At 43.0% G+C, this 22380-nt stretch overlaps 1 long non-coding RNA gene across 1 annotated transcript in view; it reads right to left on the minus strand.

Annotated features, from left to right (window-relative positions):
* Positions 1-16965, minus strand: part of LOC116595354 — a 31827-nt gene extending 14862 nt beyond the window's left edge. The window contains exons 1-2 of the long non-coding RNA XR_004287633.1: positions 16877-16965; positions 15395-15490 (exon numbers count right to left, since the gene is read on the minus strand). This is a non-coding gene — a long non-coding RNA (uncharacterized LOC116595354). The remainder of the gene's footprint in view (positions 1-15394; positions 15491-16876) is intronic.
* Between the last annotated feature and the right edge of the window lie 5415 nt (positions 16966-22380).

Consider the following 22380-nt stretch of genomic DNA (forward strand, 5'->3'; position numbering starts at 1 on the left):
AAAGTTAGACAAGTCATCGCAGTCCCCACACAAAGGAGCTGAGGATGATGATGCCAGCTCTGGGACCATAAGGAAAGTCACAGCAGGTATTTCAAGAATTAGAAACAAAGAATAAATGCCCCCAAAGACAGATATGGGACAGGTTTTGGTTTGGGGAAAGTTTAGGGAGTAGGCATGATACTGTCACTAAGAAACGTCTTGAAAGGGTATTTTAATCAAATAACTGACTGGTAGAGCAAAGGCCTGAACTGGTGTTGTGAAGGCCGTGGTGTCTGTTACCATCTCACTGGGTAACCCATGAGTTCTTTACCGAGACTCTTTCTACTTCTGCTTTCCCAATGTAAGCAGAGAGGTTAAATGAACTCAGTGGTTTTCTAAAGTTTTTAATAGCAGAACTATGTTTTCAAACAATTCTGTGAACATATAAATGTTGAAATACCTGGGTAGTTTTTCTATGTGAACAGTCTATAGAAAATGCTCTTGTTGGGGTGAGGCTGGGGGCCCAGGACCAACTGTCCCCCAACCCACCCTCAGCCCAGCCTCGTTGGGGTTTCCTTCAGCACTTCTGTAAAACATCAGACCCAGGGAACCCATCTGAAGTGGCTGAGCCAAACCGTCTCCCCAGTGGTGGCTTTGTGTGGCAGAAAAGCAGTAAGTGTGCCCCTAACCAGCCATTTCTCCATCTGATCTTCTGTCCTGTGCCCCAGACACAGTCCAATGTTTCTTCAGAAATGTGCCTTTTACCGCCCTTGTTTGAGGGAGACAAGTTGAATGTATGTGTAAAATCAAAACTTAATAATTAAACCCTCTCCAGAAACCATCCTGCTTAATACGCAACAAGCCTTGGCTCAGTGGCTGCAAAGAAAATTGTTGATTTTCATTGTTGAAATCACACATGGTGCAGCCACGGGAGCCCAAGGTGAGCCACTTCCCTCCTCCAATACTAGTCCCGCCATCTGCTACCAGCATCTGGCCATAAGGACTTCCCAGAACACACGGATGTTTAAGGCCGTCATCAACATGTGATGATACACTTTTTTTTAAGATTTTATTTAATTATTTGACAGAGGGAGACACCGCAAAAGAGGGGATACAAGCAGGGGGAGTAGGAGAGGGAAAACAGGCTTTCTGAAGAATAGGGAGCCCAATGCAGGGGCTTGATCCCAGGACCCCGGGATCATGACCTGAGCTGAAGGCAGATGCTTAACAACTGAGCCAACCAGGCACCCCACGATAATGCATTTCTATTGGACAAGCCATTCTGTTGGTTCTGTTTGAGAGCATGTATATTTGCCAGCGTGGGTTGGCTTAGAAGAGATGGAGGATCCCTGCTTCTTTATGACTATTATTAAAGCTGTATCCACCTAAATCTTCCATGCCTACTATTGGATTATTTTCCCCAAGATTCAAAATATAAGTGTTAATCAACTCTAACTTGGAAAACATTTTCACAGTTGGCCATTACGGCAACAGTAGTTAGAAAAGAGAGGACCAGTCTCTTCAGGAGAAGACTGAATCTGAGTCAATTTTTTTACCCTGTTTCTGTGGTCAGAGATAGATATGACCCATGCAGGATGACATGGGACAAAACAGGTAACAGACAGCTTAGTAAGCCAGGACTAACTCCACCTTCCCGCACCAGCTTTTATCTCCCAGAACTGGCCAATTCAGAGTCAGAAGAAACCTGGAAGAGCAGTTGGGAAACCGAGGCTCAGAAAGGGGGCATCTTGTGCCAGGTCACACAGCACACTCAGGCAAAACAGAAACAATCCAGGACCCCTGGGCTTGACCCCAGGTTAGATCCTCCATGGCCCTCTCTGTGCTCAGAAAACAAGCTACTATTTGAGGTTCAGAGTTTGACGCAGACCAGTAGTGTGATCATGAGGGTTTTTCAAACGAAGACCCCTGGGATTTCCAGCGCAGTAAGATCCTTGACCAAACATGGGACTCACTCTGCCCCTACTGCCAGGCACCCTCCCCACCCCAGCCCGCATTTCAACACATTAGAGCTGACTCTTATTTTCCCCGTACCTGCAGTCATGAGCTTTGGAGTCCAAAGGTCCAAGTTCAGATGCACAGTACTTCACTAACCAGGTATCAGGGTAACTCTGGACTCATTATCTAAATTTGCTGAGTCTCAGTTTCTTCATCTGTGAATTGGAGAAATGTGGCCATCTTGCAGGCCAAGTTCGCCATGGGATCAGCCACATACTGACCCGCCTCTCCTCTCCCTGCTGTCTCCTCCTCTCCCTGCTGGCTTCACCTGGCAGCTCTGCCTTAGAAATCACCTGTGTGTGACTCTTCATCTCAGCGTATTTCCAGGGACTGCTCTGCCACATCAACTACTGAGGGTCAGTGTCTGTGGATTTCGTTTATGCAGTCCCTGACATTGTATCTGCCTTAGAGGGACTGCACCGTGGGCAGACACAGCTGTAATTCTCTCTGTCTCCTCCCTGTGGCCCTACTGGCCGTGGGCATAAGCTCTGCTGTCCAGCAGCACAGGAGCTGTGGTGCCGTCTCATAGGCCCCAGGAAATCCCCCTACTCCCCCTACAGTGAGGGAGCTCCCCCATTCCCTCCAGGCCTCTGGAGACAATAAAGGAGCTTCCCCTAGCATTCAGAGGTATGGGGATCAAGGCCCTGCATGCTGGGATTCTTTGGTTAAAAACTCTGCAGAGAGAAGAAAATTGAACATAGATGAGGATTTATGGGGCTCTCCCCCCAGTCCCCATCCCACCCCTCTGTCTTCTGGGGGCTTCTTTTAGTGCCACTTTCATTGTTAAAGTGTAAAATGATAAAGGACTGGGCTGCAAAATTCTGCACTGCCTCCCCCTGTCTTCCCTGCAAGGCCCTCCAAGAGATCAGCCACATCTTTCTCCCCTCACAGGGTGTGCCGTTCCTTATTTTAATCAGAGGGCTTTGACTTTTGCATCATTTGTACACCTCCACAGGCTGACACAAGATTCTGTGAAGTGCAGACACGTGAAAAGTCTGGTCCTGCTGGATCCAAACAGGAAACAACCAGAATAGATGCCTCTTTGGTAAGATGAGTAAGTGGGAAGGCATCCCTGGCTCATGCCACAGGTTCCTTCCTGGATGTGTTAGGCCTTGTGGTCACTCTGGTCTTGGAATGAAGACATGGGGCAGAGGCCTTAAAGAGTAGACAGTGTATCTCACAAAGCTGGAGAGATGTGAAAAGTCAACGGCCATCTCCCAAAGTAAGGGCAGAAATCAGGGTGGCTGCAGGGCAAGAAACTTGGTTTACCAAGCAAATGATGCCTTACCTTATTTGGGTCTCAGGAGCAACCACCCTATACTGTGCTGCCACACCAGGGGGGTCTCACTGTCATCAAATCCCCCACTGGAGGCCTGGTTATAAGTTTCCCGGACCTCAGACAGTCATCCAGAGGTCTGGGATGGGCTCCCCAAAATCTGTGTTTCAGCAAGTGTCCAGGAGTTGCGGCTGCTGCTGCTGCTGCTGCTCCAGAGTCCCCACTTTGAGAAGTGCCAGACTACTCCAGACATGCCCATCAACCACACCTGGCCTACCCTCTGGTCTGTCAGGCTCATCACAGCTCATGATTGCTCCTATTGACCTAATCATCAGTCCTCCTGACCTGATGAAAACTCTGTACATGTTTACATAGGTCTGGATCCTTGGAAGGTGACTCCACATGCAGTTGAATGAATGACCTCAACATCTGGGCACTGGGGGGTCGCATTCCAGCAGACAAACTCAGCACATAAAAAGAATGAATATTTACTGAGTGGTTATCAAGTGCCAAGCATGCCACATGAGCCATCTTTCTAAGTTCTCACAGCAATCATATGCAGAACATATTACCAATATTCTGTTTCCACAGAAGAAGGAACTGTAGCTCAGAAAGATTAAGTAATTGGCTAAGGTCATGCAGCCATGAAGGAGCAGAACTAGAAGTGATTCTCAGTATGACACCCAAGCTGGTGTTCATAACTCTTACATCTCTGCAGACAAAAATTAAGGGACTCTCCACTCATTCTCTCCTCTCCATCCATGTATCCTTCTCCTGAGAAGACTTCTCTGAGCTCTATGCCACATACAGCCCAGGCAGATTTCACTGCCATCCCCTTCGATGGGAGTTTCAAAACCACAATGAGATATCACCTCATACCAGTCAGAATGGCTAAAATTAACAAGTCAGGAAATGACAGATGCTGGTGAGGATGCAGAGAAAGGGGAACCCTCCTACACTGTTGATGGGAAGGGAGCTTCAAACTCTGTAAAAGAAGTAGAGTGATGGTGGAAAAAAGGCAAAGGAGATGGTGGAGGGAGGATTGATGATAGAGGGAAACAGAATGATGGGGGGGGGGTGATTCAGGGGTCATGAAGAAGGGAGGTATAGATAGTGACAGAGGGAAACAGGAGTTATGACAGGGGGAGACAGCAGGGGTGATGATGGAGAGAGGGTTTATGATGGAGCAAGGCATGGGTAATCATGATGGGAGGCAGACATTGGCAATGTTGAAAACAGATAAAGGCTGAAGATGGGGAGAGAGGTAGGAGCAATGATGGAGAAATGCAGGCAGTGGATGGGTCTGAAAGAACCTGGTAGTTTGTGTTATAACACTGGCACATTGGTCTGAATATCGGGTCTGCCATTATAGGGCTTCTAACATGGAAGCAGTATCAGACACATATTTTCAAGATTGCCTGAGCCTGAATTCTCCAAATGCAGTGTCTAAGTCAAGGTCATGTGGGACTGTGACCCCAGAAATAAGTGTGAGGGATGGGGAGTGAAACACGGAAAGGAAATATCCTATCAAGGGTGCATTAGGGTGGTCTCAGCTAATGCCCACTGTCATTCAGTCTAGGAACACTGAGGGAGAAACACCTGACACTCTTCAGGACACCCTCAGGAGGAACAAAAGAAGAAGCATTTACCCATTGACTCCTTTGAAGGGTGACTATCCTCTACACCCAGGTAGGACATGTAAGTGCCACATGGGATCCAGCTGTCCCACACCAAGACATCAGAGAAGGACCAAGTAAGAAGTAAGAGAGGCAAGTCCATTTCAGGTTTTGTAAGGCTGGTGGAAGCCTGTGTGGGACTGGCATCACAGCTACAGCTGCAGTAAAAGAGGGAACCTAGAGAATTTGAGGGGTGCCCAAGACTGTCTGATACAGAAATCAGCATGGACATGGGGAGTGAACACAAAGGAAGAAAGGAAGGAGAAAGCCCAGCACCACCTCTCACCTGAAAGGACACTGAGTGGGTGGATGGATGAGTAGTGGATAGATTGATGCACTGGATGGATGGATGGATGGATGGATGGATGGATGTCATGCAAGGATTTTTAGAAGCATCTAAGAATAGCCACAGATTGAAGAGGAGAGAATAACTGCAGATAGGACTTGAAAAAAAAAAATAACTGAAGACAAGGTACAAAGAGCACTAAGACTAAAATTTCTCCAACTCTTGGTACTAACATATTTCTCCAAACTTCTTGCTGTCAGTACAAATTCACCACTAATTTCAGAATTCTGAAATTCTGTTCAAGGAGGAACAGAACCCACACTAGGATTAAATGTGAAAAAAAAGTGGCCAATGAGCACCAGGAGAACCTCACTGTCATCAGTGATCAGGAAATGCAAATTAAAACCACAGGGAGATACCACCACATGCCACCAGAGCAGCAAAAAAATGAAACCTGGCATTGTCAAATGCTAGCAAAGGTCCAGATCAAGAACTCTTGTGTTAGTGGGCAGCATGGTGACAGAACTGTGCTGGAAACTATTTGTCACTTTCTCATAAATTCAAACCTATATCTCAGCTATGACCTAATGACTCCACATTTGGAGAAGTGAAAGCTCATGTCCACAAACAGACTGGAACCTTGGTTCACAGTGCTCACCCATAACCATGAAAGTTGGAAATAACCCAACCATGCATTCATCTTGTGATGAATAAATAGCTGGTCATCTGTTCAGACCTTGGACTATTACACAGTCCCAGAAATAAGGGGATTCTAAGATAGGTCCAAGCATGGATGAGTCAACAAAACATTATATGGAGCAAAAGGGGCCAGACACACACAAAAAGTACATGCTGTATGTGAAGTTAAACAACAGGCAACAGCAATCTCTGCTGAAAGATCAGAATGGGTTACCTGTGTAGAGAGCAGGTTGGGGGGATTGAGTGTGAAGGGTCACAAAGGAAACTCCTAGAATGATGACAATGTCCTAAATCTGTCTGGATGATGGTTACACAGAGGTATAGAATTACCAGAACTCATCAAATGGAAACTTAAGCATCTGTGTGTTTTCTTCAGTGTAGCTTATATCTAAATAGAGAAACAATGTAAATGTGGACATCTGATTGATAATAATCGCTCCCCTCCACAGGCACAGATATTCCCAGAGACCTTTGAATGTGTCCTTCTGACAAAGGAGATGCAGGCAGTGAATTTTGCCTTGGTGTTCACTGAGCTATCCCAGATCCTAGAAGAACACCTTGATTTGTTGTGTGAATAAATGAAGTCATGATCAAACACATTGCACAGATTCAGTCATGGAATATTTGCTATGAGCTCAGATGAGAGATTCTTCCACAATGCCAAAGCTCAGGTGTTGGGGACAAGCCTGACCTTACCACCCTCAGCTTCAGTTGCCAGAAGACTTCAGACAGCAGAAAAATTTTGGTCCCCTTTGTGATGACTTTCTGGAAATCCTGGACCTTCTACAATTGTTTTGGCAGTGTCCCCAACAAATCTTCTTATCTCTGGTCGTGAATGTCATTCAAATGCTAAACTGGGGTCCTAGGGACATCTGGCAGCTAAAATAGTCAAGCCTCCCTTCCATCCCAGGGCTGAATAAAACCCAGGGTCCTGGAACCTGGGAGTCAGTACCTCTGTTAAAAGACAAGGGACACAGACCAGGAACTTAGGTGTCCCTGTCACCTCTGAGCTCCATTCAGCTCACTGAAGTGCCTCCCAGCTTGTCTCTTCCAGCATCCAAGGAAGGTAGAAGGTACAGGTTATGCAAGGAAACAACCCTGCAGATGCAAACTGACCAAGGCACAGGGGACCGCACAGTCACCTATCCTGTGGCTCCAGCCAAGTCCCATGCCAACCCACAGGCACACTCCTGAAGCCCAGGTCTCTGCTGGATCCCAGGTGTCATGGTCTCTGGACACTCCCTCCCAGCTGCTTGGAGCATCATGGGGACTGTCAGCTCTGCTCAGGTGCTTTGAGACCCCTCACCAGCGAGACAGAACAGAACTAGCCATGGTCCCTTCATCACACCCTTCTGAAGGGAGACATTGGCCAGGCCCAGACCCAGTCAGATCAATGACCCTGGGGAGACTTGGAAGTCCAAAATAGATCACAGCAGACCTGTGCTGAGCATCTTGTCCTATTAGATGACACTTGAAGGCAGATTTTCCATAAGTCAACTGCATTTTACAGAATTCATAGAAATGAGTATTATCATCTTTGTTTTGTTCTCCAAATCCTGTATGGGGGTTGCTGCCCACAGAATGGCACCAGAAAATTAACCACACAAGATGAAGCACGTCTGTGAGTCTGGAAAGAACACCTGTCATCAGGGCTTTTTCCCTGGAGTTCCCCTACATACCCTATTAACAGTGACTTGTGTCCTGAATACCTCAGGGAGCTGGAGCTGCATCTGGGACACTGGGGTGGAGTCTCCACTACACGGGGAAAGAACAAAAAGCAGCCCTCACCCATCTGTTCATCTGCCCAAAGAACACTTGTTGAGCACCTACTATGTGGTGTATTTAATCCTTAGGCCCAGGCAGGGCACCCACAGGGTTTATTAAGAAGGCCTCAACAAAAAAGGGAATCCTCCTACACTGTTGGTGGGAATGCAAGCTGGGGCAGCCACTCTGGGAAACAGTATGGAGGTTCCCCAAAAAGTCAAAAATAGAGCTACTCTATGACCCCAAAATCACACTATTGGGTATTTACCCTAAAGATACAAATGTAGTGATCTGAAGGGGCACATGCACCTGAATGTTTATAGCAGCAATTTCCACAATAGCCAAACTATGGAAAGAACCTAGATGTCCATCAACAGATGAACGGATAAAGAAGATGTAGTATATATACACAATGGAATACTATGCAGCCATCAAAAGAAATGAAATCTTGCCATTTGCAATGACGTGGATGGAACTAGAGAATATTACGCTGAGTGAAATAAGTCAATCAAAGAAAGACAATTATCATATGATCTCTCTGTTATGAGGAATTTGAGAGGTTGGGTGGAGGGTTGTAGGGGGGTAGGGAAAGAAAAAATGAAACAAAACGGGATCGGGAGGGAGACAAACCATAAGAGACTCTTAATCTCAGGAAACAAATTGAGGGCTGCTGGCAGCAGAGGCAGGATACAGTGGCTGTGATATGGACCCTGGGGAGGATATGTGCTATGGTGAGTGCTGTGAATTGTGTTAAGATTGGTGAATCACAGACCTGTACCCCTGAAACAAATAACACATTAAATTTTTTTTAATTTTTTATTATTTATAAAAATATATTTTTAGCCCCAGGGGTACAGGTCTGTGAATCTCCAGGTTTGCACACTTCACAGCACTCACCAAAGCACATACCCTCCCCAATGTCCATAACCCCCCTTCTCCTAACCCCCCTACCCCAGCAACCCTCAGTTTGTTTTGTGAGATTAAGAGTCCACATTAAATTTTAATTTTAAAAGAAGAAGCCCTCTCCAAGGGGGTGGCATAGGAGTGGACACTGGAGTTAGGAAGAAGAGTCAGTCATACAGAGAAACAGGGAAGGAGCAGAGGGAGGAAATAGTACGACTACCTCCAGTGTGAATTTCTTCAAGCACGTGAAGAAAGAGCCAGTCCTGTGTGGCTGAGGCTGTAACTGGGATGGGAGGGAGCTGGGATGGGGCTGAGGGTAGGCAGACACTGATCATACAGGACCTGATGCTGCCAGTGAGACTAGGGTTGATCTAAGTGCAATGGGAGGCCATAAGAGGTGGGAACATAACAAGATAGTTAATCAACAGATTTGTGGTTTCATTAACTCAGTCTTGGCTGCAAAGGGAGGACTGGGAGCAGGGACAGGAATGTGGGTGTTAATTATAGCACCCTCAGGAAAGACCTAATGTCTTGGTTTCTGGGAAGGCAGTGGAGGAACCAGAGGAAGGATTAGCTGCATGAGGAATTCTGAAGGCAGCATTCAAGGAGATGCTTGTGGATTGAGAGAGTGGTAAGAACAATGTGAAAAAATAAAGGCTAGCTCCCAGGCTTTTGATATGAAATACTAGATATCAGTAGTATATCATATTGAGATAAGGAAGTCCATGGCAGGAGTAGGGCCGAGGGCTCTGGTTGGGGGGTGGTGGGAGGGTGAGGTGTCGCAAAGCATAGGTTCTGTTTTGGCCAAGTTTCAAGAAACTGGTCAGACATCAAGCACGATGCTGAGCAAGGAGCAGAGGCAGGCTGACTCCAGGAATGGGGCCAACATGGTATGAGATCCACCAACATTCTGAGAATGTTCACAACAATGAAGCAGTTAGACCACCTGGAAGTTGAAGGAAGAAATAGGATAGCTGAGGAGTGAGCCCCAGGGAGGAGCCATCAGAGGAAAGCAGCAAGAAGAGGCTGGGTGGGGAAAAAGGAATCCAAATTTTCAAGAAGAAAGGGGAGGGAAAACCACTGTCTTCAGGAATTGGGCAACAAGTCTTGGAGTGTGGACTGCCGGGGATATTTGGAAGTGGAGATAGTGGGTGATTTGACCTAAGTGGTTTCTGCAGGGTGCGTTTGGGGGAAGAGGTAAAACCTGATTGCATGGTTCTAGGTAGGTTGTGAGGTGAAAAAGTGGACATGGGCAGATCAGACCGTGGTTGAAGAAGTTTTCTTGGAAAACAGAAAAACGGAGTCAGAGAGTTATTTTCAATATGTGTGACGCTCAAGGTTGATAAGAATGATCCAGAATGGAAGGGGAACTGATGATGTAAGAGGGAGGGGAACATAGGGGCACAAACCTTGAGGATTTGAGGAGGTCTGGGATTCAGTGAGCATAGCAGGGATGCTTGCAGTGGGGGTGAGGCAAGAGGGTCAAAGGTGAGGCTATCCGGGCAAGCTTAGAGTGTGAGTCAGGATGGTGCACAATGGACATGCAGCTAGAAAGGAGGCAGGCTGCACCAGCCAGGGAAGGGCAGGCATCAGAAAGCGGGGGGGGGGGGGGGGGGGGGGTCTCAAATTTATCAGAAAGAGAGTTTCCTCAATTTCCATCCTTTCCTTTCTTCCTGCCTCTTGCCTTTGTTCCACTGGGGATGGGTAATAGATGCACTGCCTGATGTGTGATACAGGATAGACAACAAGAGATGACCTGCTTCCAAAGAGACCACCCACTTTGTAATAAAGAACAGAAGTTAGAAGACCCAGTTCTCAACTGCTCTCTCTTTGTCTGTCATAATAGACTGATGGTCTCATCAAAGCTACCATGATTTGCTGGCCACAGTCCACCAGCACATCCAAAATGACACCTCTCCCCAGCCAAATCCCTACTCTAATTTTGCAGTTATTTTTTCTTACTTCAAATTTAAATCATAGTCATTGTACAATGTTTATAAAATACAAACAAGACAAAAGAGGATCACAAAAATCCTATGTATTCCTATCACTGAGAGATATTCTTACCTATGCATATCTGTGACTGGTCTGGTTTATATCCATCACTTTTTATGCACACAGAGATGTTCTCTTTTTATAAAAATATAACAATACTATATATGTTGGTTCATAACATTTTAAAATATTTCCTATCTCTCAATTCAAATCACTAAGTACTCTTCAACATCATTTTTGATGGACATGCCACTTAATGGATGCAACATCAAGAACTAGGAGAGGTGCTTGCATAGTAGTGAAGTTCTGGGGTTAGAAGCCACATTGCCTACGTTCCGCTACTTACTGCTGCCATCACTGCTCCAAGCCTCAGTATCTTCATCTGTAAGATGGGGATAATGATGGTACCTACTTCATAAGGTTGTTTGGCAGTTAAAAGGGAGAAATTATGCAAAGGTCCTAGAGGACTTGAGAACTGTCAGCTAGTAACAATTTATTTCCTCCTTGTTGGGCACTTATCTTTCCACTTTTCTGTATACAAAGCTTCACTGAGTAACTGCCATTTTGCTTATTCTAAAATATTTCCTAAAGATGAATTATTAGAAGTGGAAAATTTCCCCACACAAGGAATTGTGCCTTCCAGAAAGTCTTCCAAGTTATGTTACAACCTGTAAGATGAGAAGTGTCTGTGGCCCATACCTGTGAAAAACTGCATGTATGTGTTTACATTCTTTATAAAGCTTTCCAATCACCACTCCAAAAATACTGCCTCATTGTTATCTTCCTTCTTTCATTAAAGTGAGTATTTTCATCATGGATTGACTGTTTTCATCTACACTATACATTAGCCATTTGAGGCTTTACTCCACTTTTCAGTGTTAATTTATTTTCTTTTTAATATGTGAGCACTCTTTATGTACTACAAATATTAACCATTCATAAGATAACCATGTAATTTATTGCCCAAACCAGGGAAACTTTGAAAGTGAAAGGGTTGTGATTGATAATTGGGCAAGACAAAAGGGGCAGAACTCTCTGGTTACCATCTAACCATCCTCCACTCATTGTAAACCTTTTTCTTATTTTGCCTTTTGCCTTTCAATTTTAAGGGTCTTTTGATAGGCAGAGATTTGAATATTTATAGACTGAAACCTCTTTCTTTAAACCTTCTGCTTTTTATATGTTGTTGTGAAAGTTTTTCCTAAGGCAAGAAATTCAAGACTCTAACCCAGGTGCTCCCAAGGTCGTCTCTAGCCATTCCTGAAGGCCCACTTAGGTCCATCTCAGGGTCCTAGAGTTTAGGTCCCACATGAGCAGGCAGGTAGCCTGAAAGAGCATGCCCTGTTTAGAGCCAGGTGGTGCCATGCTGGAAGGAGAGAGCCAGACTCCTAACCAAAATCTCTCAGCATCTCTGTTCGGCAACTCATTAAAGTTTTATAAATACATACATACGTAAGTACATACACACACATACACACACACACACACACACATACTCTGTCAGGGGTTGGTGGGGAACCAGCAATGCAGAGCACCTGTGCAAACCACATTTGGCCCATGAGCTGCCAGGGAGGAACCACAATGCTGCTGCTTCTTTGACACTTCCCCTAACTATCCTAACTTAGCCTCTGCTTTTTTACAGCAATTTTCCATGCTATCCTGAACCACTGAATATATTTCTCTTTTTAGTGATCACAGAAAACTGGGATTATTTTATTACAAACGGAGTCTGGCCATGGGCTTCACACCATGAGACATTGTTGACACCCAGACTATCGACTGTTGGTTCAAAACCTAAAACATGGCTATTTTCAGCCTAGTGTTGAAGTCCTGGTGGTAGATAGGGAGCCCACATTTCTAACTAGCCACAGCAGCTCCTTGGGACATGGCTGGCTTGCTTTCACAAATCAGGCAGTGGTGCCAGTGGTATATGAGCAGACCAGAGCTTGTGAGAAGCAAAATCATCTCAGGAATGAAAACCATGGCCATCACATTGGTCCCTTGTTCTGGCCAGCTGAGGATTGCGGCTGTGCCATTCATAAATGGCTGAGTACCCTGATGTGCACCACAGTCTCCTGCACTGGAAGCTTTGGCTCTCCAGAAGTGGGTTGAAGAGAAGTGATGTTCCTTTGTGATGTCATCCAAGCCAAATGTGCCAACAACCAAGAAAAGATCCTCACTATATCACCCAAGCCGATTTCATGAGGTTTTGCAAAATGAACTATTGATTTACTGTCCACTGTCTCAAGCCAGTGTCTCAGAGACAGCAACTAGTGTCTGAGAGCTCATTCTATGGGTAGGAGAGCTCATTCTATGGAGAAATCCCCACCTGGCGGCTCGTAGAATGCTAATCTTTCATGGATTTCATCTCTTGCTCCCAGTGAAAACTCCAGCATGGTCATATTCTCTCTCTCTCTCTCTCGTAGTTACAGCTTTCCAGAGTCATTCTCAGTACCAAACTCCAATGGCCAATCCAGACTCTGCTTCTATTCTCAATGAGTTTATACTTTTCCTCCAAAGTCCTTTCTCACAATGGCCTTCTGAGCCATGAAAGATAGAGCAGGTACATTGGGAGTGCCAGGGCCATGGGCCCCTGGGTAACCAAGCTGGGAAAAACCAGGTCCTCCTGCTCACAGGCCCCAGCTTGTTCAAGCCTGCCTTCTGTCAAGAACCCTCCCCTCTTCCCAGCACTGACACCACCCTCTCTGTACTGTCTGCTGGGCGTGTGTGGCAAAGACTAAGTTACCTATTGTCCCAAATCCTTTGCAGTAATCTGTCACTGATGAGCATCAATATAATAGTGTCCGCTGGTAAAAAGGCATTCCATTAAACTGATGTCAGATGGTGAGATTTCAGAAGCCAGCAGAATTCCCTCTCAATCCCTACACACACCCTTCTGTGCATCTACTCTGTGAACTCATCTGGCAGCTGTCACCTGCTAGCTATCAAGGTACAAGGCAAGAAGCCAGAAAAGTAGTTCAGATCACCGTATCCTGGGGCAAATCCCACTCCATTTCCAAGCCTCAGTTTCCCCATCTATAAAATGGTAGTTTCAAGGCAGGAGGTCTTTGAGATGTTTCTGTGCTCCAGAGTTAAACATTGTGCCAGACCTGCTACTTCAAGTTCTGCTAGTTCAAGACCTGCTACTTCAAGTTAATTAGGCAAAACCACAACATGGAATATGGAGCAAATCATCATCTAGTGAACTTTTCTACTCAATTATCTCAGATGCCCATTTTTTTCACCTGACTGTAAGGATTCATTAGCTGATGTTCTAAAAGCACAAAGTTTGAGGTGGGATAACACATGAAACAGGAAAGCTCGGCTTCTGAGAAAAGATGCTTGAGATCACTATGCTAAAGAAATCAGAAATTCAAGAGAATAACCTGCGCCAGTCCTAGTGCATGTTCTGAAGCTTTCTGGTGCTATTGAGGTCTGGGTGCACCTTTCCTCCCTGCCCCCAGTCCCTCCTCCCAAAGCTGGGGTTTAAACACCGGTGAAGTGAGTGGCTACCCACTCCAGAAAGATCCCTCCCAAAATCCCTTCCTGCCTGCTGGCTGGAGCCAAAATGTCCATCGAGAGCTCAGTCATTCATGCTTCAGGTTCCAGCTCAGTGGGCAGCATCCGTGGCTTTGTTCAAGAGAATGCCACCATCACCATCCTCACCTTAGGAAGAAGGAAAAAGGACATGAACCTCGCCCAAGGAGGTGCAAAGTGGCCTTATCCCTCTGCCAGGTCCCAGTAGACAGACCAAGGGTAGGTGACCAGAGAGTTGGGCCTGAGGGGCCACGTGCTTGGGTGTGGGTCCATCCCAGAGAGGACAGGCTGAGGATCCATACAAGCACACCTGCATCACATTTCTAACTAAATTTGTTTTTGGACTTTGTCTGCATATCATCATATGTCCCGCAGATGCACAGACAGAGGTATTCTTTAGTCCTGATTAATAGCTTTTTTAAAAACCTGCTAACTAACCACCAGATGTTCCTTGTCAATAAAAGTTGTTCTTGCCACTAGCTAAGGTAAAACACTTTGGCTGTTAAATACAGAAGGCAGTTTTATTTCCATAGCACTTCTTGGCTCTAGCAGGCCTGCTGGCCACGCAGGAGCTCTGAGCCAATTTCACCAGAGTTCCTCCCTGACCAGGGCAGAAAAACTCACAGTTCCTTGTTTTCTCCCATGTCAGGTAGGGGGTGGGGGAGGTGAGCTTTGTGAAGCATCATAATAATGCAGAACCCTCATGTACTACTGTGGAATTGCTCAAATTAGTACTCCCACACTATCCCTGCACACACTTTTCACCTTCTAATTTAGTACCAACATTTGAAAATGCAATGAAATAAAATAAAATATTTTAAACACTTTTATGATTTTTCTAAATTCCTCACCACACTTCCACAAATAACAAAGGAATTGTCTTGTGAATTTGCTTTAGACATTCCCTCATAAAAAGAGGGGTTTTTCCTGCTCTGGTTCCTCTTTCCAAAGGAAATGGCCATCTTATCTTCCTTCCATCTTAGGAGTTCTCCAAGGGACAGGAAGTGGAAGAAAACCAGAGAGTAAGACTGGGTGCATCAAGTACAGCAAATGGCACACAAACTGTGACCACTGTTGACAAACTCATCAAGCAATGTCATGACAACTTGGACTTCCCCTTGAACAAGTGGCATCTTTGTGCCTTGGGGGAGAACTACATGGTGCTGAGATGAAGGGAGGTGAGTTCCCATGGGTAATGGCCTTACTCAGAGATGCAATAGGGCTCAACCCCGGCAGCCTGGAGGGGGACCACTCCAGCCTCACCCGCCCCTTATCCTGGTCCTGTTCCAGTCAACACTCATCAACACCCTGAAGGTAGTCAACAGCAAGAGACTCCACCATGGCACAGGGGCCACTGGGCTGGAAGAGACAATATAACACAGGACAGTAAATCAGACAGGCCCTCATAGGCTAGTTTTGGACAATATTTAACCAGATAGGAGCTTCTGACATTTGAACTCAAAGGATCAGTTATCCAGAAATGAGACGGAAGAGCCTTTCTTCCATCCTACTTTTTAGCTCCCCACAAGTTTACTATGAACAAACACTATGACATGGCTATTAGAAATATTAATTAAAAAGCTAGGACTTCAGGGCACCTGGGTGGCTCAGTCAGTTAAGAGTCTGCTTTCACCTCAGGTTGTGATCCCAGATTCCTGGGACTGAGCCCTGCATTTGACTCCCTGATCAGCGGGGAGCCTGCTTCTCCCCGTGCTTCTACTCTCTATTTCTCACACACACTCTCTCTCTTTTTCTGTCAAATAAATAAATAAATAAAATCTTTTTTTTAGAAAATAAGCTAGGACCACTTCAGAGGGTATTCAAAGAATTTCTGTGGCTGTGTCCAGTTATTTCCATGTCCCTCCTGACCATCACCTCCACCTCCATGCTCCCGTCACCTCTGAGTCTTTGCTGCTCACACCACCTTCCTGAGCTTCAGACATGTTTCCAACAATCTATGGACCCCTCCATCCAAATATCCCACGGAACCCTAAAACTGAACACTGTTTTGACACCACCATCTACCTGCCACCCTCACGCCACACCCATCCTGCCTACAGCCCATTTTCTAGGTCTCCCAGTGGCCCCAGCATTAGACACTTGGTCCTTGTCTTACACCCTTCTCTCCCTCTTACACCCATCTCTCCCTCACCTTCTGCCAAAGCCACTTCCCAGAGAGTTTCCTCTGCTGATCTCTACACTGCCCACTTCAGCTCAGACCATCAGCACCTCCTGCCTGGACAACAACAGTTAACTTTCCACCTGATGTCTTTTCCTCATTCATCAAAGAACCCAGAATGATACTTTAAAATGAAGTTTTGATTATCATCACATCCTTCTAACACTGTCTATCTCTTATAAAATAAAGCACAAATTTTGTAGCAAGGCTTCTCAAGTCTTTCAAGATCTAGCACCTGCACACCTTTCCATTCTGCCTGCCACTCCCATTCACATGGAGGACATCCTCTACATGCTCCACATTCATCCATAAGAGGCCCTCAGTAGGGAGCACAATTGCACCACCACATTCACAACTGGTGTGAATGTAAACTCTATGACGAGTTCCCTAAGAATCCTGCCCCCCGCTCTAAATGCAATGCTCTCCTCTCCACTTGAATGTATCTTATTACAGAATTTTCACACTATAAAATGAATTTCTATTTATTTATCAACTTTCTTTTTTTTTACATGTTGAAATATTTTTCTCATTTAATCAAATGTTTTTTATTAACATATAATGTTTACCTCAACTTCAGCCATGAGACACCAAGCAATTTTAGGGCATGACCAGGTCTTGTCTTTGTAACATCAGCACCAAGTTCAGAGTCTTTGAATACTTTCTAAAGAAGAAAAGAGATTAATTAATGCTTAAATACATAGACAGATGAACCAATGAGTGGATTGATGGATGGATGGAAGGGTGTTTAGATGAATGGGTAGGTGGATAGATGGGTGGAAGAATGGTTGAAGGTTTGGGTAAAATAGTGTTTGGATCCATGGATGGGCAAATGGGGTCCACATTCTATCCCTTTGCATTGTCCTCTCCTGCCCAGTCTAAGTTTCTTTTCAGGCATCTTCTCCTGGTGTCATTTATAGCAGCAGGAACTGCCCTTCCAAAGCCAGCTCATGGCTCATCAATGTGCAAGCATATCTGTGAAAGGTTTCTAATAACATTCATGAAGCAGAGAAACTTCAAGAAACAGCAAGCCTGCCTCCTAACAAGCTGTTTCTGGAAGATACAGCACCGACTGCCAGAAGAAGAAGGGTGCTTTTTGGGATGGATAAGTGAGTCGCATATGAATTCCTGAAAGAAGTCCTCAAGCTCAGACAAAAACCATCATATCATCATCTCTTACAGGAAAAAAAAAAATGTGTTGGGGGAAATGGAATAAGAGACTGCCATCCAGAAGAGAAGTGGCAAACAAACTTCCTTGAACTTTTCATAGCCTGTGACTGGCAAGTAACCGCTGACATTTTAAACTATGCTGAATAATAAAGAGGTAGCAGTAACAGCTTGCAAATCCATTACAGTGAGAAATGGGAGGGAATCTTATTGACTTCTAATTAAAATCTTATCCCCTTTTAGAGAATCTAGCAATAGAAACAAAGGCATCCATTACATGTACAGGACTCCAAGATATATGGGCAATCAGTGCATTTTATCTTTTGAGGAACATTCAAAGGACAAGATACTTCAGTCTTGGGAAGATTCCAGTGATCTGAAGACATTCTAGCAGTGTTTAAATGCCAACATTCAGAACACCTTCAAAGGGCTGCATTTGTGTGGGTTGTCATTTTGTGCCATGCTATTTACTTATCTCTCATAATGACTTAAAGGCAAGAGTTACTTGAATTCTGTTTGAAGATTTATTACATCAACTTCCAAGAGACATTTTTATGTTGAGGCCTTTTGTTTTGCTGTCTTCCCTCTCAGCAAATCAGGTAATAAGACAACAGCAGAACAAATCAAAAGGCAAAATGTTTTCAAAAAGTCATTTTTATATTATAAGTAGAGCTTTTACCTAATTTAATACACACTTCAAGATTTTCATGGCCTTTAGCATAATAGTTACTCTAAGAGAGGAAAAAAATTGATATAAATGAAGAGAGAAAGGGAAGGACAAGAAATATTTACTGCCATTAGGGTACTGATAAGTGGCTATTTTACAAATGAGGAAACGAGGTTTAGAGAACTTTTTATTTTTTTTTTTAAGATTTTTTATTTATTTATTTGATAGAGAGAGATCACAAGTAGGCAGAGAGCAGGCAGAGAGAGAGGGAAGCAGGCTCCCCGCTGAGCAGAGAGCCCAATGTGGGGCTCGATCCCAGGACCCTGAGATCATGACCTTAGCCGAAGGCAGAGGCCTAAACCACTGAGCCACCCAGGCGCCCCGAGAACTTTTTAAAACTATCTCAAAAACATGTATGGAGCCACGGAGCAAGAATGCAAGCCTGTACTTGCATGTCAGAGAAGCATGTCAGAGAAGAGTGAAGTTGCAAGAGTATCAGCTGCAAAGTTCCTGAGAGGAGAGGACAAGACTGCAGGGTCTGGCTGAGGTGGAAGGCTATCCACAGGCAGCTGTGGGAAGGGTAAGGGGCACAACCAACACCAGAACGTACCCAAAAACAAGGCCAGGGGCTCCACCTCCTAGCAGGTGGAATTGAGGCATCTCTGATGTTAGAGAGAGATCTTAGAACTTTGAAAAATAAAGGAACCTCCTCTAAGAAGACAACATACTCAGTGATTTGGGGCCAGAAGTCACATGTCTCTGTTGTGGGACAATAAAAACTCAAAATCCAGGCAAAAGTAGACCTAAATTTGCATTTTCCAAGTCTCTGACAGAAGCAAACTTGTATCTTTTCTGGAGATATTTTAAACTCAGGTCACAAAGAAATCCCCATAGATAAACTTAAATCTTTAAAGAAAAAATCACTAAATATGTGAGGAAACAAGCCATTCCAATCTAGAGTCAATGAAAACAAAACAATACAGTGCTAGGAGAAAGCAAGGGTAAAGACCCTGAGCTCATTCACCTTCTTTGCCAGACATACCAATCTGCAAATACATATAAAGCAGTGTTCTCTGAGTGTACCCTGAAGATTAGTAGTACAGACTTTCTATAGCTATATACGTAAATAAAACCCACATCAAGAAGAGTATACATACATATATATGTATGTATGTATGTATGTATGTATAAAAAATGGAAATAACCAATTTACCTGGTAAGCAGTTCAAAGAGTCATAAAGATGCTCACCAAACTTGGGAGAAGAGTGGTTGAAATCAGTTGAAAACTTCAACAAAAGAATAGGAAACATAAAAAAAAGAAGAACTCAGAGCTAAAGAGCACAATAACTGAAATAAGAAATATACCAAAGGGAATCAACAGCAGTTTAGATGATAAAGAAAAACTGATCAGCAATCTGGAAGACAGTAATGGAAATCATCCATGCCTAACAGTAAAAATAGAAGAGTTTTTTTTTTAAATATATATAGGTCAAGGGACCTCTGGGACATCAATTATCCTAAATTTGCATTTAGGGATCCCAGAAGAAGAGAGAAAGGCACAGAAAATGTATTTGAAGAAATAAGCTGCAGCTGAAAACTACCCTAAGCTGGGAAAGGAAACAGACATCTGGGCCTAAGAAGCACAGAGAGCCCCAAACAAAATGAATCCAAAGAGTTTCACACCAAGAACATAATAATTAAAATGTCAAAAGTTAAAAATAATATCATATTAAAATTAGCAAGAGAAAAGCCACTAGTTACATAAGAGAATACCCATAAGACTATGAGTTGATTTTTCAGCAGAAACTTTACAAGTCAGAAAGAGTATCATGATATATTCAAAATGCTGAAAAGAAAAAACCTACAGTCAAAAACACCCTACCCAGAAAAGCTATCATTCAGAAATGAAGGAAAGATAAGGAGTTTCCCAGACAAATAAAAGTTAAAGAAGTTCATCACCACTAAAGTTAACCTTAGGCCAGTTCAGTGGCAATGAACTTGCAAGACTTTTTAAGAGGTTCTACAAGACTTTGTAAGTTCACCACCACTAAAAAAGAAGTTTGTTTGTTTGTTTGTTTGTTTGTTTTTTAGATTTTTATTTATTTATTTGACAGAGAGAAAGAGAGAAAGTGAGAGAGGGAACACAAACAGGGGAAGTGGGAGAGGGAGAAGCAGGCTTCCCACTGAGCAGGAAGCTTGATGCAGGGCTCTTTCCCAGGACCTGGGACCATGACCTGAGCTGGAGGCAGATACTTAACAACTGAGCCACCCAGGCACCCCAAAAGAAGTATGCTTCTTAAAGCAAAAAAAGAAAAAATCATAACTTGAAGTAGGAACTCTTCATAGCTAGAATTAAGAAAATTATGAAAAAAGATTTTAGATAAAAACATACACATAGGAAAAGTCATTTGTAAAACTAGTAAGAAGACTGAAAAATAAAAATACTAAAATCAATTGTATTTATAGAAATTAGTTAAGAGATACACAAAATAAAAAGATGTAAAATATAACATCAAATACATAAAACATGTGTAAGGGAAATAAAAATGTATTTTTAAAATGTGTTTCAACTGAAGCAACCATCAAATTAAAGGACTACTATATACATAAGGTGTTAGATATGAAATTCATGGTAACCAAAAACCAAAAATCTATAATAAATACAGAAAAAAAGAAAGAAAGGAATATGAACATAACATGAAAGAAGATAATTAAATCATAAGACAAAAGAGAAGAGAATAGAAGTCAGAGAGAAGAAAAAAAAGGAACAGAAAGAAACGATTAGAAATCAGAGAGGGGAAAAAAAAATGAGACTCCAGGAAAACTGAGGATTGCAGAAAGGAAGGTCAGTAGAGGATGGGGTAACAGGGTGATGGGCATTAAGGAGGGCACATGATGTGATGAGCACTGGGTGTTATACACTAATGAATCACTGAACACTACACCAAAAACTAATGATGCACTATAGGTTGGCTAATGGATTTAAATTTTAAAAAAGAAAGAAACTACAAAAACGGAAAACAAATAACAAATTGGGAACAAGTACATACCTATCAATAATTATTTTAAATATAAATGGCCTCAATGCTTCACTCAAAAGACATAGGGTAAATGAATGGATAAAAAACACAAAACCCATATATATGCTGACTACAAGAGATTTATCTCAAACACACAGACTGAAATTGAAGGGGTAGAAAAAAATATCCAATGCATATGCAAATGTAAAAAGAGCTTACATCAGACAAAATAGACTTTAAAACAAAGACTGTAATGGGATAATGAAGGGCATTACATAATGATAAAGGGATCAATCCAACAAGAGACTACAAAAATTATAAATATCTATGCAACCAACATAGAAGCACTTAAATACATGAAGCAAATATTAATAGACATATAGGGAGAAATCGACAGTAATACAATAATAGGAGGGGGATTTAATGCTTCACCACCATCAATGGGTTATCTCTACAGGGGAAAAAAACAAACAGTGGCTTTGAATGACACATTAGAACATACGGAACAGTTCATCCAAATAGTTCATCAAAAAATAGCAGAATACATATGCTTCTTCAAATGCACATGAAGCCATCTCCATGATAGATCACATGTTAGGACACAAAATAAGTCTCAATAAATTTTAAAAGATTGAAATCATATCAAGCATAATCTTTTCTGGCTATGATGGTATGAATCTAGAAATCAATTACCAGGGGGACAAACCTGGAAAAAAAAACAAAAATATTGGGAGGCTAAACAACAGAATACTAAACAACCAATAGGTAAATGAAGAAATAAAAGAGGAAACCAAAAAAATAACTGGACACAAATGAAAATGAAACTCAACATTTCTAAATTTGAGGATTCAGCAAAAGCATTTCTAAGAGAGAAATTAATATGAATAAATTAAATGATACAGGCCTATATCAAACTAAAATTTTAAGTAAACAATCTAACCTTATGTCTAAAAGAACTAGGTAAAAAAGAACAATCAAAACTCAAAGTTAGTAGAAGGAAGAAAATAATAAAGACCAGTTTGGAAATAAATGAAACAAAGAGGAAGAAAAAAAAATGATAGAGATGATTGATGAAACTAAGAAGTGGTTCTTTGAAAAAATAAACACAACTGATAAACTTTCAACCAGATTCAACATAGAAAAAAAAAAAGGATGACTAAAATAAACAAAATCAGAAATGAAAGAGAAGAGACAACTGACACCACAGAAATACAAAGAA

This window comes from Mustela erminea, chromosome 7, assembly GCF_009829155.1.
Source record: "Mustela erminea isolate mMusErm1 chromosome 7, mMusErm1.Pri, whole genome shotgun sequence".
Classification (NCBI taxonomy): Eukaryota; Metazoa; Chordata; class Mammalia; order Carnivora; family Mustelidae; genus Mustela; species Mustela erminea.